Source organism: Sus scrofa, chromosome 3 (assembly GCF_000003025.6).
Source record: "Sus scrofa isolate TJ Tabasco breed Duroc chromosome 3, Sscrofa11.1, whole genome shotgun sequence".
Classification (NCBI taxonomy): Eukaryota; Metazoa; Chordata; class Mammalia; order Artiodactyla; family Suidae; genus Sus; species Sus scrofa.
In genome coordinates, this window is record NC_010445.4 from 89,127,856 (window position 1) to 89,143,823 (window position 15,968).

The following is a 15,968-nucleotide window of genomic DNA, read 5'->3' on the forward strand; positions in this document are numbered from 1 at the left end:
TGTAGAGTTTGTATATGTAGTAAATTGTTAAATCATTCCTTACTCTAAGATCTCAAAGATACAGTTCCTTTGTTTTCTTTAAAAATGTTAACAATTTTTCCTTTCACATTTAAGTTCTTGTATCCATATGGAATTTATTTTTAAATATGGTGTGAGATAGATGTACATTTTTATATTTCCCATATGGATAACCAAGTGTCCCAGTAATACTATTTAATAGCCTCTCCTTTCTGGAGCACTCTTTCTTTTTTTTTTTTTTTTTTTTTTGTCTTTTTTTGCTATTTCTTTGGGCTGCTCTAGCGGCATATGGAGGTTCCCAGGCTAGGGGTCGAATCGGAGCTGTAGCCACCGGCCTACGCCAGAGCCACAGCAACGCGGGGTCCGAGCCGCGTCTGCAACCCACACCACAGCTGATGGCAACGCCAGATCGTTAACCCACTGAGCAAGGGCAGGGATCGATCCCGCAACCTCATGGTTCCTAGTCGGATTCGTTAACCACTGCGCCACGACGGGAACTCCCTGGAGCACTCTTTTTGTTATGCATTGGATTCAAAATAATGCATACGTTTATTTCTGTCCTCTCTTCCTGCTAACTGTTCTTATTTTTCTAACCCTGCACCAGTACACTGTTATACTTGTACAACGCTTTCAAATATAGAATAGAGCAGCACACCCAACTTGATTCTTCTATTCCTATTGCTTTGTTCTTATATGTAACTTTTAAAATTGGCTTATCAGTCTAGAGAAAAAATTGCTTAGTTTTGAGTGGAATTTAGAAAAGTCTACAAATTAATATCTGGAAAATTTACATTTGTTATAATATTGTCTCCCCGGACATTAACATGAAATGACTCATTCCAGTTTATCTATATATTATTGATCCTCCAAGAGAAAAAATCCTTCTTTAAGTAAACAATATAAATAAATAGCTTATCATCCAGAGGTAACAGTTTCAACTTTTTTCCTGATTATTTTTAAGTGAAAAGAGAAAGACAGCTATTATTTTTTTTAGAAGATGCACCTGTGCTATTAATTATATAGTGTTGTTATTTAATATTCACAATAACTTAAAAAGTATATGTCAACATTGTGCATAGCATGTTCAAAGTCATTGAGTTATAAGTGGTATGGTGCTGTGATTTGAATTAAGAACAAACTCCAAGGGCCATCCTTTTTCTAAAATTAAGTCAGAAGTTCTTTATAACTTTCAGTCAACAGAGTCAGTTATCCATTAACTGCACATAAGTCAAAATCTAAACCTTAACTTTTCCTTTTAGTGTTTTACTGTTTATTGATCTGAATGTAACTTTTTTTTTTAAAAGCCACACCTGTGGCATATGGAAGTCCCTGGGGCCAGGGATCAAATTGCAGCTGCATCTGCAGGCCTGTGCCATGGCCACAGTAATGTAGGATCTGAGCTACATTTGCCACAGCTTGTGACATTGCTGAATCCTTAACCCACTGAACAAAGTCAGGGATGGTACCAGCATCTTAATGGATACTATGTTAGGTTCTTAACCTGCTGAGCCACAATGAGAACTCCCTGAATGTAACTTTTTTATTTGTATATTAGTGTTATCTATTATATATATGTTAATATATTAATATATTAATATCATTTTAGTATGTCTTCTCTATTTAATTTTGTTTTATAAAATTAATGGACAGAAATGAAAATTCCTGTGGCGTATGAAAATTCCCAGGCCAGGGATTGAACCCATGCCACAGCATTGACTCAAGCGGCTACAGTGATAATGCCAGATCCTTAATCCACTGTGCCATAGGAGAATTCCATATTTCCTCTTGTTTTTGGCTCTCAGCTGAATGTCCTGGCTGCACTAGATATCAGAAGAGACAGCAGAGTTATACAAGACAAACTTTTTAGCCTTGTGCATTTTCTAAAATTGAATCTCCTCACTGAAATACAACTCAGATATCACAGAAAGGATGGAGCCTTAATATTAAAGATAAATTCTTCTAGATCCAAGGTTTTTTTTTTTAATTAACATTTGCCAAGATAAGCTTTCAATAAGCTTCTCATCTTTTAATGAGATGTTAGATTCGGGCATAACCTTTATTAGAAGAAATAAATCTTGGAGTACTCTTTATAGGTGGGTGTTCATTAATGAAATGTAATAGGAAGGGCAGGCATTGCTTCTATGTATATATGTGTTGAACATGGAGTGTTACTTTTAAAAAGTAAATGAAATTAAATAATATACATTATTTAGCATAAAATTTTATACAACATGATATAATTTGTATAAATGCGTGTATGTATCATGATGTATAGTATCTTTGATTTTGTATATTTTTAAAAATTTGTACCTACTCAATATAAAATATTTAGAAAGCACAGATAAATTATATTATATTGAAATTATTAAAATGTAGCCTCAATACCTGATGGTAAGCACTACTGTTATTTTTTTTAATTACTCAATGAACTTTATTATGTTTATAGTTGTACAACGATCATCACAACCCAATTTTATAGCATTTCCATCCAAACCCCCAGCTCATCACTTCTATTATTTTGATATGTCTTATAGTCATTTTTATACCTTTTGTTAGTTACTGATAAGTCATAAGCATATTAAGAGAAGTTTGAGTAAATTGACTTGTTGCATTTATCCTTCCAAAGATATAATTCAATGACAATAAAGTGATGCAATGCTTGATAATTGCTTTCTGAGTGAATTCCACAGTGTCTAGTGTCTTTCCCTTTGCAAGAGTAGCTTAATCATCATGAAACTTGTCCTCCAGTTCATGAGAGTTCTGCACCTGCACCTCTATTTTGAGAAAGACTCCTGCAGCCATATTTGTTTATATAGTCTCACCAGTGATAACCAGGGTCAGAATGGGAGGACTCTTGAGACTTGAGGCAGAGACTCTTTCTCAATGATTTTACACAAAAAACAACAGGAAAAGAAAGGGACGGGGGGAACTTTCCATTACACATACAAGTGTATTAAGAGCCCCTGTTTATCGGCTTTACAGCTTATGAGACAGATCACCTCAGGAGGAAATTGAAGCAAGTGAGTAGAGAGAAGCAGTGATGAGGAATGAGGAAAATCATGATTCCAGAGTTTCTAGTAGTTTTCTTGTTTTCAAAATATACATAAGCCAACTCTGCACTTGAAATTTATAATTTAAAAAGTTTTAAAAGGCCTTATTATGTTAGATATAGTCAAATATAACTTAATAACCTCGTAAAATCTATCTTTGATGCTACAACTATTCTGGGGCTGTGGTCACTCTATAAAGGTAAAATATTACTCTTGAGAACCATTTAAGTGATGGGCTACCTAGTGAATCCTGATGGAAAAAAAGGACATCTTGATACTTTAATATCAGAACACCTGTCTACTTTTTATTTACCTCATATTTATTATCATTCATCAGTTAGCTTAATTACTTTGTTATATATCTTTAATTTGTTGGAAATAATGGCTTTGGTTGAATATGAATTTATGTTCTACAGTCTAGCCATGTTTAGCCAAACCCAGTACTTGCCTCACTTTTGCACATCTGGATGGAATTGTGTTCATTTTTCAATTCTTGTAAACCTTGACTCTGTCTGTTGTTCTCTAGCCAATCTGCTCCATTTGTATGTTTTTTATGCCCTGGACTCATTGGACAACTATAAGCATGAAAAATAGAAAAAGGAAGCATAATAAAATCTACCAAGGAAGTCACATATTTCTTAAATTTCAGAATATCTTCTTAGGTATTTGGGGGAGTATTGTAAATTTCTCTTTTATTTATTTTAATTGTTTACAGAATGCAATAGAAGCCAAAAAACATTCATTTTTTAACTTACATATGAGATTTTACATAAACATAACATTAGTTATTTGAGGATAGTGGGAAGAAAATGGAATTTAGAACAAGATAAACTTTGTTTAATCCCAGCTGTTCCACATGTTATCTATTTTGCCTTAGACTGTTTATCATCCTTTAACATCAATTTCTTATTCATTCTTTTCAGAATTATTATGAGGAGTTGAATCATTTTTAAATTAGGGGGCCATAGTAGAATTTATTAATTTGACAATTATTCTAATCAATTTTCTATACTATATAAAGCAGGAGATTTCAAAACTTTTTTTGAGTCATATTCATCACATTCTATCATAATTTTTCTTGATTTATTCTCTTTTTTTTTGTATTCGAAAAGTGGTACCAAATAACATTTATTTCCTTCCAACATTCTTTTGAACCATTTCAGTACCGTCATATCTATGTCATTACTACAATAGAAGTTAAGTGATGAGGGTGCCCTCCTTAGACATTAGAGGCTCTCACAAAACTTTACAGCCTTGAAAGATGCTATATAACTCTGTGAACAGACTTGACACCTTAAAAAGCTTTAAGCTTTTTTTTTTTTTTTTGTCATGCCCAAGGCATGTGGAAGTTCTCAAACTGGGAACTGAACCCTCACCACAGCAGCAACCAGAGCTGCTGCAGTGATAGTGTCAAATCCTTAACCCACTGCACCACAAGAATTGGTGTCAAAGGAACTCCATGACAGTTTTTTTTTTTTTTTTTTTTTTTTTTTTTTTTACTTTACCTTTTCCATCTCTTGTAACTTTTGTCAAATAGTTTAAATTATGGGATAAACAATTAGAAATAATACAAAAATTTTAAATGATTAGCTTTTACTGCAAAAATAATGTTAGTAATCTTTAAAGTAAATTAATCAAGTTCATAATATTTATTGGATATTACTCATTTACACTGTAAAAATAAATGTAAGCAAGGTTACAGAAGAATCCTACAACTGAGTTAATTAGGAAAATTAGGTCATTTATAATATATGTATAAAGTGTGACATTGATTAGGTTCTGTAACAGTCTTAAGAAGTGAGTAATCTCTGGGTACTGTTGGTTAGGAAACGCTGGCCACAGAACCAGGACACCTTGAGTGACAGGGAAAATTTGGTTTGAGGAAGGAGTTATGAAGATTATTCAAATACATGCAAAACAGAGAGATAAGCTAAGAGTTGGGAATGGGCATATACAAGATATAAATGTAGGATTCTGTGAAATGAAATTGAGATATTTGGCTGACCTTGTAGTTTGGAATATATTACCTATCCTGAAATGGTACAAAACTTCTTTTTACCAAAATTGATGTTTATGAACAGAGATCATTGGTATGTGTCATGTGTGTGAAGATAGACTGATTTATAGGAAAGTATTATACTAGGGAGTGGGGACTAACAATATATTTTCCATATATCTCAGTAAGGATTCCATACATGTCATGAGATTATTGATTAATACTTGCATTATGGGCAATAAGTGAAGAGATTTGTCACTGGTTGGACAGAGCTGTTTTGGTGGGCCCAAGTCCTATAATTACTTACTTTTTTCTCTTCTAAATTGTGAAATGTTAGTGACAGCTAGTCTGGATATAGGCAGCTGAAGCTGATGTGAGAAAAAAGAAACGGGGGGAGAAAAAGCACTCTACAAAGACTAGCTTGCTCTCCCATTTGAAGCAAAATTTTAAAATAGAGGAATACTAGACGTTGCTTTAGAAAAGACGCATATTCTTCTAAGGATGATTGAACTTGGAAAAGCAAAATTTTATATTACCAACATTGAGAGAAATTCAATATATTTGAATGAGAGAAGGTAGGAAAATTTAGTGGCAGTAAAGGCAAAGAAGTAATGAGATGTACATGCATAATGTAATAAAAATCCTTTTTATAGAAAATCAGAAATTGTCATTTTTGAAATAATATAGAAATGTCTCTAAAACTTGACAGCACTGTCATTACCTTAAGAAAGACATATAGAAATTTCTTTGAGAATAGCGATATATAAAAACCATGGAAGAAAGACTTTTTGAAACTTTGATGCTATTAGTGATTTATATACAATTATAATGAACTATATGACACACTTTCAACTATCCAATCATGCCACCATAAGCCAAGAGGTTTGACTAACAAATTTCTAACACTATTGAAAAGAATGACTATTTCTGATATTAAAAAGTTGAGAACATTTTTTAGTGGAGCTTGCAAACTCTTCCTCTTTGTTCATAACTTCTGATTCTTACTTAATATCTCTTCCACATCTTTCTCTTTCCTCTAAGCAGCCTATAATTTCTTGAAATTTTGTTATTGAAAATAACAGACAAATGCATATATATCAGAAACATTTAGGGGAAAATACATAAAAGGAAAAAAGTGTCAGTTGACTACTATAAGGATTATGTTTTGTGATATTCAATCATTGCCTCCTCTCACCAGTATTAGGACTGCTGGATTTCTAGAAATTGCGACTAAAATGCAGAAACCCTTACTCTTTTACTTGAAATCCTTCCCTTGAAATATTAGGGCATTTTTTCCCAGTTTGCTAGCTCCAATCTAACCTTAAAACAAACTTAGAGACAACCAACTGAAATTGAGGAAAAGGAGAACAAATACAGGGTGACCATGATTCCTTTGTGCCACAATGTTTTGGAGTCATGATTCTCAACCAAGGAGAGAATACATATTAAATTCACTTTCTAAAATTTGTGAAACTGCATATAGTCCCCTTTAGTTGCCTTGCTTAAGGGCTAGAATCTGAGAAGGATACCTAAAATAAAGAGAACCTAAAGGTAAATCTTTTTGTTATTTCTCTGGCAGTTTAGAGGCTTATTATAATTTAAAATTTACTAATTCTGATGGTAAGATTTTAGAACTAATAGTAACATTTATCTTTGTAAGTCCAGTAGTGTTTTGTATGAGAAGGTACAACAGATAAGCCTGATATGTCTAAAAGTGCACATCAGTTAATTGTGAGCATATGTTCATTGTATTTTTCCCTTCTGTTTCCTGCTTTATGAAATGTGTAGTAGTTTATTAACCCCACCTATAATAACAGATCTGGTGGACTGTCAGGAAAAATTATGCAGTTTGTTTTCTTTACTTTTTTCTTGTATTGTTTATGTATTTATGTATTTATTTATGAGGGGAAAATAAAAGAAGGAGTCTTGGATTATCAAAATAAATGTGTGTATTAAATGTTTTCTTACAAGTTGAAGTTGGCAACATGATAGCTATAGAAGATATTGGATCTGGACATAATAATACATATATAAAAATATATGTATAATTATAAAAATATATAAAAATAAGACCAAATAAAATTTTAATTTGCTTTTTCAACAAGATGTTAGAAATTTCAAAATCAGATTGCCATAGAGGAAAAAGTTTAAAGGTCTATTTAAAAGTTTCACCTAAAAAAAAAAGTCTTGGCTAAAATAAGTCAGTATTGGGATTAATGAACTGAAAGTTGCTTAATGAAGATGTAGCGTAGTCTAAAGTGTTTAAAAAGTTATCCTAGAATTTAAGATGTAATGTGTTGACGGAGTTCCCATTGTGGTGCTGCAGAAATTAGTCCAACTAGTACCCATGAGGTTGCGGGTTTGATCCCTGTACTCTCTCAGTGGGTTAAGGATCTGGCATTGCTGTGAGCTGTGGTGTGGGTGGCAGATGTGACTTGGAGCCCATGTTGCTGTGGCTGTGGTATAGGCCGGTGACTACAGCTCCATTTCGACCCCTAGCCTGGGAACTTCCATATGCCGTGGGTGTGGCCCTAAAAAGAAACAAAAAAAAAGGTATAATGTGTTGAGTTCTAAGAAAATCACCAGCCATCATGCTAAAATATGCAGTTTGTACAATGTAATATTGAAATTTTTAGCAACCATTATACACAGGGAAATTGTGTATCAGTCTCTATTTTGGAGGATTCTCTATAGGGAGGAGGTTAATGAACAAGTAAAGTAAAATTTGCCTCATAAGAGGAAAAAGGCAAGTTTATGTCCTTGGAAAAGAGTTTGACTTTGAAAGATGTGTTCAAAGATGTTTACTAGACAAAAAGATGTGAAGATGAGCTCTATTTAAATTAATTATATTAAAATAATTCCATTTTTTTAATTTTTGCAGTTATTTTTTTACTAAAGTATAGTTGACTTACAATATTATATTATTTTCAGGTGTACAGTATACCAATTTGATATTTTTATAGATTATATTTCATGTGAAATGTATTTATAATACACATATATATTCATATAAATATATAAATTATATATTTACACAATATTGGCTGTATTAACTGTACTGTACATTGCATCCTTGTGTCTTATTCCTAACTACGAAAAATAAGGATTACTACTAATGTCTTGTAAAAGCTTACCTCATTTTCAAAAGTCTATCTAAATTGGGAACTATAGGTCAAATAAAGACTGTTAGCATCAAGTAATTTGGATAAAAATTCAGAGATAGATTACATGCAGCAAACTTTGATATGAAAAGTTAGAGGTGACTAAAGATAAATACTTTAGGAAAGATAGCACAATCAAACCTTATTTCTCCCAAAGATGTGAACCAAAATCAGAGAGATGAGAAATTACATCTTTAGTGACAGACATAATTGTGACAGAAATAACTAAAAAGGATAAATAAAGTGATGAATATGTGGCTATTTTGTTTCTTTCTCAACGACTTTTTTTTCCCCTTAAAGTAGTAAAAAGTAATGAAATACAGCTACTAGATTTAGAAAGTCCTTGAAAAAAAGTTGATTGCATTTGGGATGAGGAATTGAGTCCAGTATGTTAGAATATATAACTATGGAAATTTTACCCCAGGATTGTAGGATTTAATTAGTATATTTTACTCTATTTCTAATTTCCCTTTATTAAGTGTGTGATCAGCAGCATTAAATATTGCTTGGGTCACCGACCGATCTTCTTCTCCTGAGATAATCAGAGACAGAGCAACTAACACCGTGGTCACAATGATTAAAAAAAAACATAAGAATTTTTATTTCCCAATAAAAATAAGGATATTCAAAAACATTTCTACTGTTTAATGTGTAGTAACAGGTATCAGATTATCAAATTTCTGGAACTGTTTTCATGATAACTAGAAACTACTGAATAAAATAAATCTTGGCGTTCCCATCAAGGCACAGTGGAAACAAATCCAACCAGGAGCCATGAGGTTTCAGGTTCGATCCCTGGCCTTGCTAAGTGGGTTAAGGGTCTGGCATTGCCTTGAGCTGTGGTGTAGGTTGCAGACTCGGCTGGGATCTAGCGTTGCTGTGGCTCTGGCATAGGCTGGCAGCTACACCTTGGATTAGACCCCTAGTCTGGGAACCTCCATATGCTGCAGGTACAGCCCTAAAAAGACAAAAGACAAAAAAATAAATAAATAAAATAAAATAAAAAATAAAATAAATCTTATCTCTGATGTCAGAAAACTGAAGTTACTCAAAAGGAAACACAAAGAAAAAATTGGTGCTAAAATGTATTCCACATATCCTGAGAGGAAAGATGGCCTGGAAACCAAGAACCAGGTCATAAAATGGCAGCTAATCTTATAAATTGACTCTACAGACAAGTTATGATGTTAAGGTTCTAGGCTTGGCTTGTGTGAATAGATAAAATCTTAGAGCTCTTAATTCTTGCCTAACCTGTGTGAGAGGATCAAAAATAGCACAATAGCAATTATAAGCTTAAAATAGCAGTCTGTGTTTGGGGAAATGGTGTGAAGAAAAGGAAACATAGAGAGCCACCTTGTTCTCTTTCTCTCCATTTCTCAATATCGGAAAAAAAGATACCTCTTAAAATAGAGCTTTGTAGGTTCCAAGCCTCTCTGAGCAAGAGACAGTGGATTCAGTGAAATTCTCAGTATCTGTAATCCTTTCTGGCTACTATCCTTCAAAAACAAGCATCAATGGCTAGTGAACGGAGTAGACATTTTTCCGAAGAAGACATGCAAATGACCAACAGAAATATAAAAAAAATCCCTGATGCTCTAATCCTTAAAGAATTGAAAATCAAAACTACAATAAGATATCACTCCATACCTGTCAGATTTATCAACAAAAACAAAAGGTGTTGGCCATAATGTGGAAAAACTGGAAGCCTTGCACTTATTTGGTGGGAAAGCCAAATGGTACAATAGCCACTATGGAAAATAGTATGGGGGTTTCCTAAAAAAACTAAAACTAGGACTATCGTATGACTCAGTAATGTCACTTCTGGGAATTTGTCCAAAAGAATTTAAATTAAGACCTTAAATAGATACTAGCCTCTTATTTTCTTTTTTTTAATTATTTTTTTTTCATTTTTTTTTTTTTCTTTTTAGAACCTCAACTGTGGCATATGGACGTTCCCGGGCCAGGGGTCATATCGGAGCTGCAGCTCCTGGCCTATGCCACAACCATGGCAACACCCCATCTGAGCCACATCTGTGACCTCCGCGGCAGCTTGCAGCAATGCTGGATCCTTAATCCCCTGAGCAAGGCCAGGGATCAAATGTGCAACCTCACAGACACTACGTGGGTTAACCCACTGAGCCACAAAGGGAACTCCTAGCCTCTTATTTTCATTTCAGTGTTATTCACGCTAAACAAGATGTGATAACAGGCTAAATGTTCGTCAACAGATGAATAGGTAAAGAAAATGTGATATATACATACAGCGGAATGTAATTCAGCCTTAAAAGGAAGGCAGTTCTGACATATGCTACAACATGGATGAGCCTTGAGGAACATTATGCTAAGTGAAATTAGGTAGTAATGGAAAGACAAATGCTACATGATTTCTCTTATATGAGGTATCTAAAATAGTCAAATTTATAAAATCAAAGAGTGGAATAATGATTGCCCATGGACTGGAAGGAGGGGGAAAGGGGAAATTGTGAATTACTAATCAACATGCATAGTTTCAATTAAGCAAGATGAATTCTAGGCATCTGATGTACTACATTGTACTGATAGCTAACAACAGCATATGTACATTTGAGATTAAGTATAGCTTTCATATTGTGTTCTTACAACATTGAAAATAAAAGAAGGTGGGAAGCTAATTAGGATATGGTATTTAGAGAAAGTCTCTGAGGAGATGATATATAAATTGACATCTGAGAGATGAGAAGGGGTGAGTAGTATGAGGTATATTGAAAAGAATGGTTTTGACAGAGAAAAGGTGAAATGCAAAGTACCTGAGCAAGGAATATGAAGGCCACTGTGTTCAGAAGATAGTAGAATTAAAAGAAGAAAATCACAAGCTATCATAAGCTATGAAGAAAATCATAAGTATGAGAGGGTTTAATCCTGAAATCAAAATTTGGGTTCTTATTTATTGATCTTCAATTTTTTTCTTGCCCTTTTTATGTTTGCTCACAGAGATTTGTGTTTTTTTATTCCTCATCTTTCACATCTACTATCCATAAATTAAAGTCTTAAATTTCATTTTGTTTTAAGAAATATGATAGAAGGCCTTCTAGAGGAGTTTGGTCTTACCATCTCATAAAAAGAATCTAGTTCATAGATACATATAACTTAAGCCAAATTAAAAAAAATTAATAGGTTGTAAACAGCAAGGCATGTCTTACACACATGTCTTTCTTATTATTTTTAAATCCCATTGGTTGGTAATGGGCATATAAAATCAATGAGATACCATGGAGGGAGCAGCAACCCCTACTATTGTCAGTTTTTCTGTTTCCAATACTAATCTAAAAAAAAGTTTTTACCTATATGATCAACATTCTCCAGAATTTCTTTTGTTTCTAGATAGGAGTTAGAAATATATATCATAAAATGCTGTCTACCACTTCTCCTCCCTATCAGTCGATGACACAAATCCAACAACCTGACCTGAACTTGTAGTATACTCATAGACTTGTAAGTGAACATGAGAACCTCTGATCATTTGATTAAAAAGAGAAATATATTAAACTAACTTAAAAAACTGAACAATTGCTATGGTGGGTAGGAAATATATAGTAAATCTCTATACTTTTCTTTAATTTTGCTATGAACCCTCTCCCAAAATAAAAACAGTTGTCAAGTTCTTTAACTGTTTTCTTGGGTTTCCCAAACATGAAACTACAAATTCTTCCTGAAAAGCTCAGTGTCTTTCCCTCCACCTATTGATTCCAGCCACGATCTATCCCTAAATGAAGACTGCTCTAAAATAAAGATATGGCCAGCTTTTGCAGTTACTTAAGCAACATTAAAAGACATCATCAGTTCACTCAATTAATGACTCAGTTTTTATGGGCCCAAACAAGGACTAGGTCCATTCTTAGTCCTTTGCATATCCTTTTTTATAAATCATGGAAACTTAGGAAGGTAATGAGAAACTCATATGGTAATCTTAAAAAGACAGTAATTACCAGCAAAATATTTTCTCAGGAATTCCTATTGTGGCTTAGTGGGTTAAGAACCTGACATGGTATCCATGAGGATGAGGGTTCAATCCCTGACCTCCCTCGGTGAGTTAAGTATCCTGAGTTGACATACAAGCTGTGGCATAGGTCACAGATGTGGCTGGGATCTGGCTTTCCTGTGGCTGGCAGAGCCTGGCAGGTGCAGCTCCGATTTGACCCCTAGCCCAAGAATTTCCATGTACTGCAGGTGGTGCGGGTGTAAGAAAGGAAAAAAAATAATAATATTTTTTCTCAGACACAGAAGCTTTTCACGATACACATCTAAGTGGGAGGAGGTTGGGTTAACAGACATTGATTTCTCTGTAACATTATTGTCTATTCACTTGATCTCACATTAAATCCCATTTGAAGATGGAGATTTCTTTTGAAATTATTCATAGGAACACTATGAAGTAATCAGTGTTTTAATTTCTCATTTCTTTTGCTTTCACTTTCTTTAGCGCTGCTGTTCAAATTAGTCCTGAATGGCAGATGGGCCACCCTTGTTCTTGTTTCTTGCCTTATCACAACCTATAGAATGGTGCCAAAAAATTCCTTTTTCATTGTTTGAATTTTTGCTAACTTTCTCTATTGTCCACCATTTTTCAAAATAGTAGAGTTGACAAAAACCTTCATAATCCCAGGATTTAGGGTAGAAGAGTATTGGATAGCTAATGGATTACTGAGTTGGTTTGAAGTAGAGAAGAAAAAGAAAACTATAGAACTTTTTAGGTGTATGTTAGCTCTTCAGAATGATAAATTGCTACTGATTCATTCATGTTCTATCCATCCTTTTCAGTGTAACACTGGTAACTTTGCTGTCTTCAATAGAATAAGTTAAATATTCAAGAGAACATTAGGATTTATTAATTCACCTCATCATTTTATTGAGAAAGACTCATCTTTGAAAATAGCTGACTTAGTAAAACGTATATGTTTTATTGCTGTAGAAAAAGCATCCTTTACATGGAAAGAGTGAAAGCAAATAATTGGATGAATCAGTAAAAGCAAAAAATGTTTCCATCAATGTGAGATATCTGAAAGGAAACAATGTCAAAAAGTAAGGCATTCCTGGAAATAACACTTATGTAACTAAGTAGACTCCAACATTGATTGTGATAGCTCTATAATTTATCCTAATTATGTAATCACTGAGAGGACATAAGGAGAGTGTTGTATTGGCATAAGAGCTTAACTATGGAGCCAGAAAACCAAGCTCAATAAGTTACAATGTTTGGGAGTTCCTGTCATGGTGCAGCAGAAATGAACCTGACTAGGAACCATGAGGTTGTAGGTTCGAACCCTGGCCTCATTCAGTGGGTTAAGGATCCAGCATTGCTGTGAGCTGTGATGTAGGTTGCAGATGTGGCTCAGGATCTGGCATTTCTGTGGCTCTGGCATAGGTGGGCGGCAACAGCTCCTAATAGACCCCTAGCCTGGGAACCTCCATATGCCTCGGGTGTGGCCCTAAAAAGACAAAAGACAAAGAGCCGATCAACAATGTTTGGATGTGTTGGAGCCCACTGCCTTCTTTAATAAAATCAAACTGAGAATATCCAATGCAGGCAAAGGAGAATATCATATGGAAAATATTTTTGAGTCTAGCATTCTCAAATGAGATTTACTTCCCTCTAAGGTACTGGCCTCTTCTGCCTATGATCCATGTGATTGTGAATAAATTACTTAACTTTTCTGTGCCCCAGTTTTATCATATATTATTGGGTTTATTAATATACTATGAGTTAGTGGTATTGGCAAAAGTAAAAAAAGGCATATACTTAGAAGAATGCCTGGAATATTTTATTCTATTTTTGTTAAAGCTTTCACTACTGTACAGGTCTTAGTGAGTGATCTTGTCCTTTTAATGTTCCTCCCTAAGTGGTCACTTAAATATTTTTCCCAGTCTATAACTGAGGGTTATTAGAATGGATCATTTAATCAAAACCTCACTAAATACTCACAAAAAAACACTGAGCTATAATAATTTGGCTTATAAAATGTAGTTCTCTCATTTTCATCTGGACTGGACTTAAAAATCTCTCAATATTTAGCTGCATATTATGGCAACTTGGTAAAAGGCTTCATATGTTCATTTCTAAATAATCCTTAGACATGCTCGACTTCTCAAAATCCAAATGCCAGGACATGATTTACAAAGACAGCTGATAAATTCTTTTTTGATCTGCTCCATGAATTGAAGCCCTAATGTTAAGTTTCTGTCTCTTCTTTTAAGACATCCCTCTTCCATAGATGAAATAGAAAATGTTAATGCTCCTCTTCAAGGGAGACCTGACTATAATATGGGTCAGACCCTTATCCTGTGACTGCAGACAGTCACTGTGGTCAGAATTCAACATGGTAACACGGCACTTGTGCAATGAGAAGCACCATTTTACAGGACAACCAAGAGAGACAAGATTTGTACAGAACACATAACCACAGTGGGAAATTATTGAAGAGAAACTAAAAACTAATTCAGACAAAAAGCTTTTCCCTCCCTTAGGTTGAAGTGTGACGAATGTCTAATATTCACCTCTCTGAGTTAAGAATAAGGTCAATGCTAAAATGTAAAACCTGTTTAGCAATCAGCATAGTACTGTAACTTCAGCCATAGGTATAGCAAGTTTAATGCAAGCTGGTGTGTTAGAAAAGGTAGCTAGTAACCCAGATTGAATGCAAGATGGGATAGGAAAAGCCTCCTAATGAATTATGGAGTGGGCCACCAGCCCTTGCCTTAAGCACAGTTATGGTAAAAGATTTTCACTAAATAGAGGACAGCATGGGTCGGGCATTGTAGCCATAAAGCAGAGGGTCTGTGGGGAAAGGTTTAGAGGAAAGGTGATGCAAAGCTCTTGTTTATAATTATTAATGATATGAATGACTGAAACTGTAAACAAATGTCAAAATCTGTTAAAGCTAGACAGAATATAAGAGATCATACTTTTTGAACATTCCCACCTAAAATTCTTGGGCAGATTGAAGAATGCTCATGCTTGTGGAATTAAAAAATACTAGTTTCAGTAGGAGAGACATGTTAGGATAAGATTCACATTAAAAAAAAAAAAAGACAGGAAAAACAAACAAACAAAAAAAGGGGGTTCCCTTCATGGCTCAGCAGAAATGAGTCTGACTAGCCTCCATGAGGACTCAGGTTCGATCCCTGGCCTTGCTCAGTGTGTTAAGGATCTGGTGTTGTGGTGAGCTGTGGTGTACGTTGCAGACGCAGCTTGGATCTGGCATTGCTGTGGCGGTGGTGTATGCCAGCAGCTACAGCTCTGATCCGACGCCTGGGTACCTCCATATGCCTGGAGGACAGCCCTAAAAAAAAAAAAAAAAAAAGAGAGAAAAAAATAGGCTCTCAAGTGTGGTTAATTCATGTTTTTCTTTTTTTCTCATGTTTGTTCAGAAAAAAAAAAAAAAAAAACCATAAAGAATGAGCATGAAGGAGGAGACTGTCCTATGTAGCCAGAATTACTTATAGATAACTCTTTGGAAAGCCAAGTGGTGGAGTGGCAGGGTTAGAAGGTACAATACTCCTTTTACTATGATGACATTCAGGAAAAATTGCAGGCACTGCCACCTGGCTAGCACTTAAATATCTGTAGTGAACTTAAGCATTTACCATTGAAAATGAGTAATGAGCCTGTGTTAAAACGATAACTCTGCTATCTGTGTAATATATAAAAGGAGGTAATGAAATTAAATCCTATCCCATCTTATCCAGATAGTGCTGGCCTCAGCTATT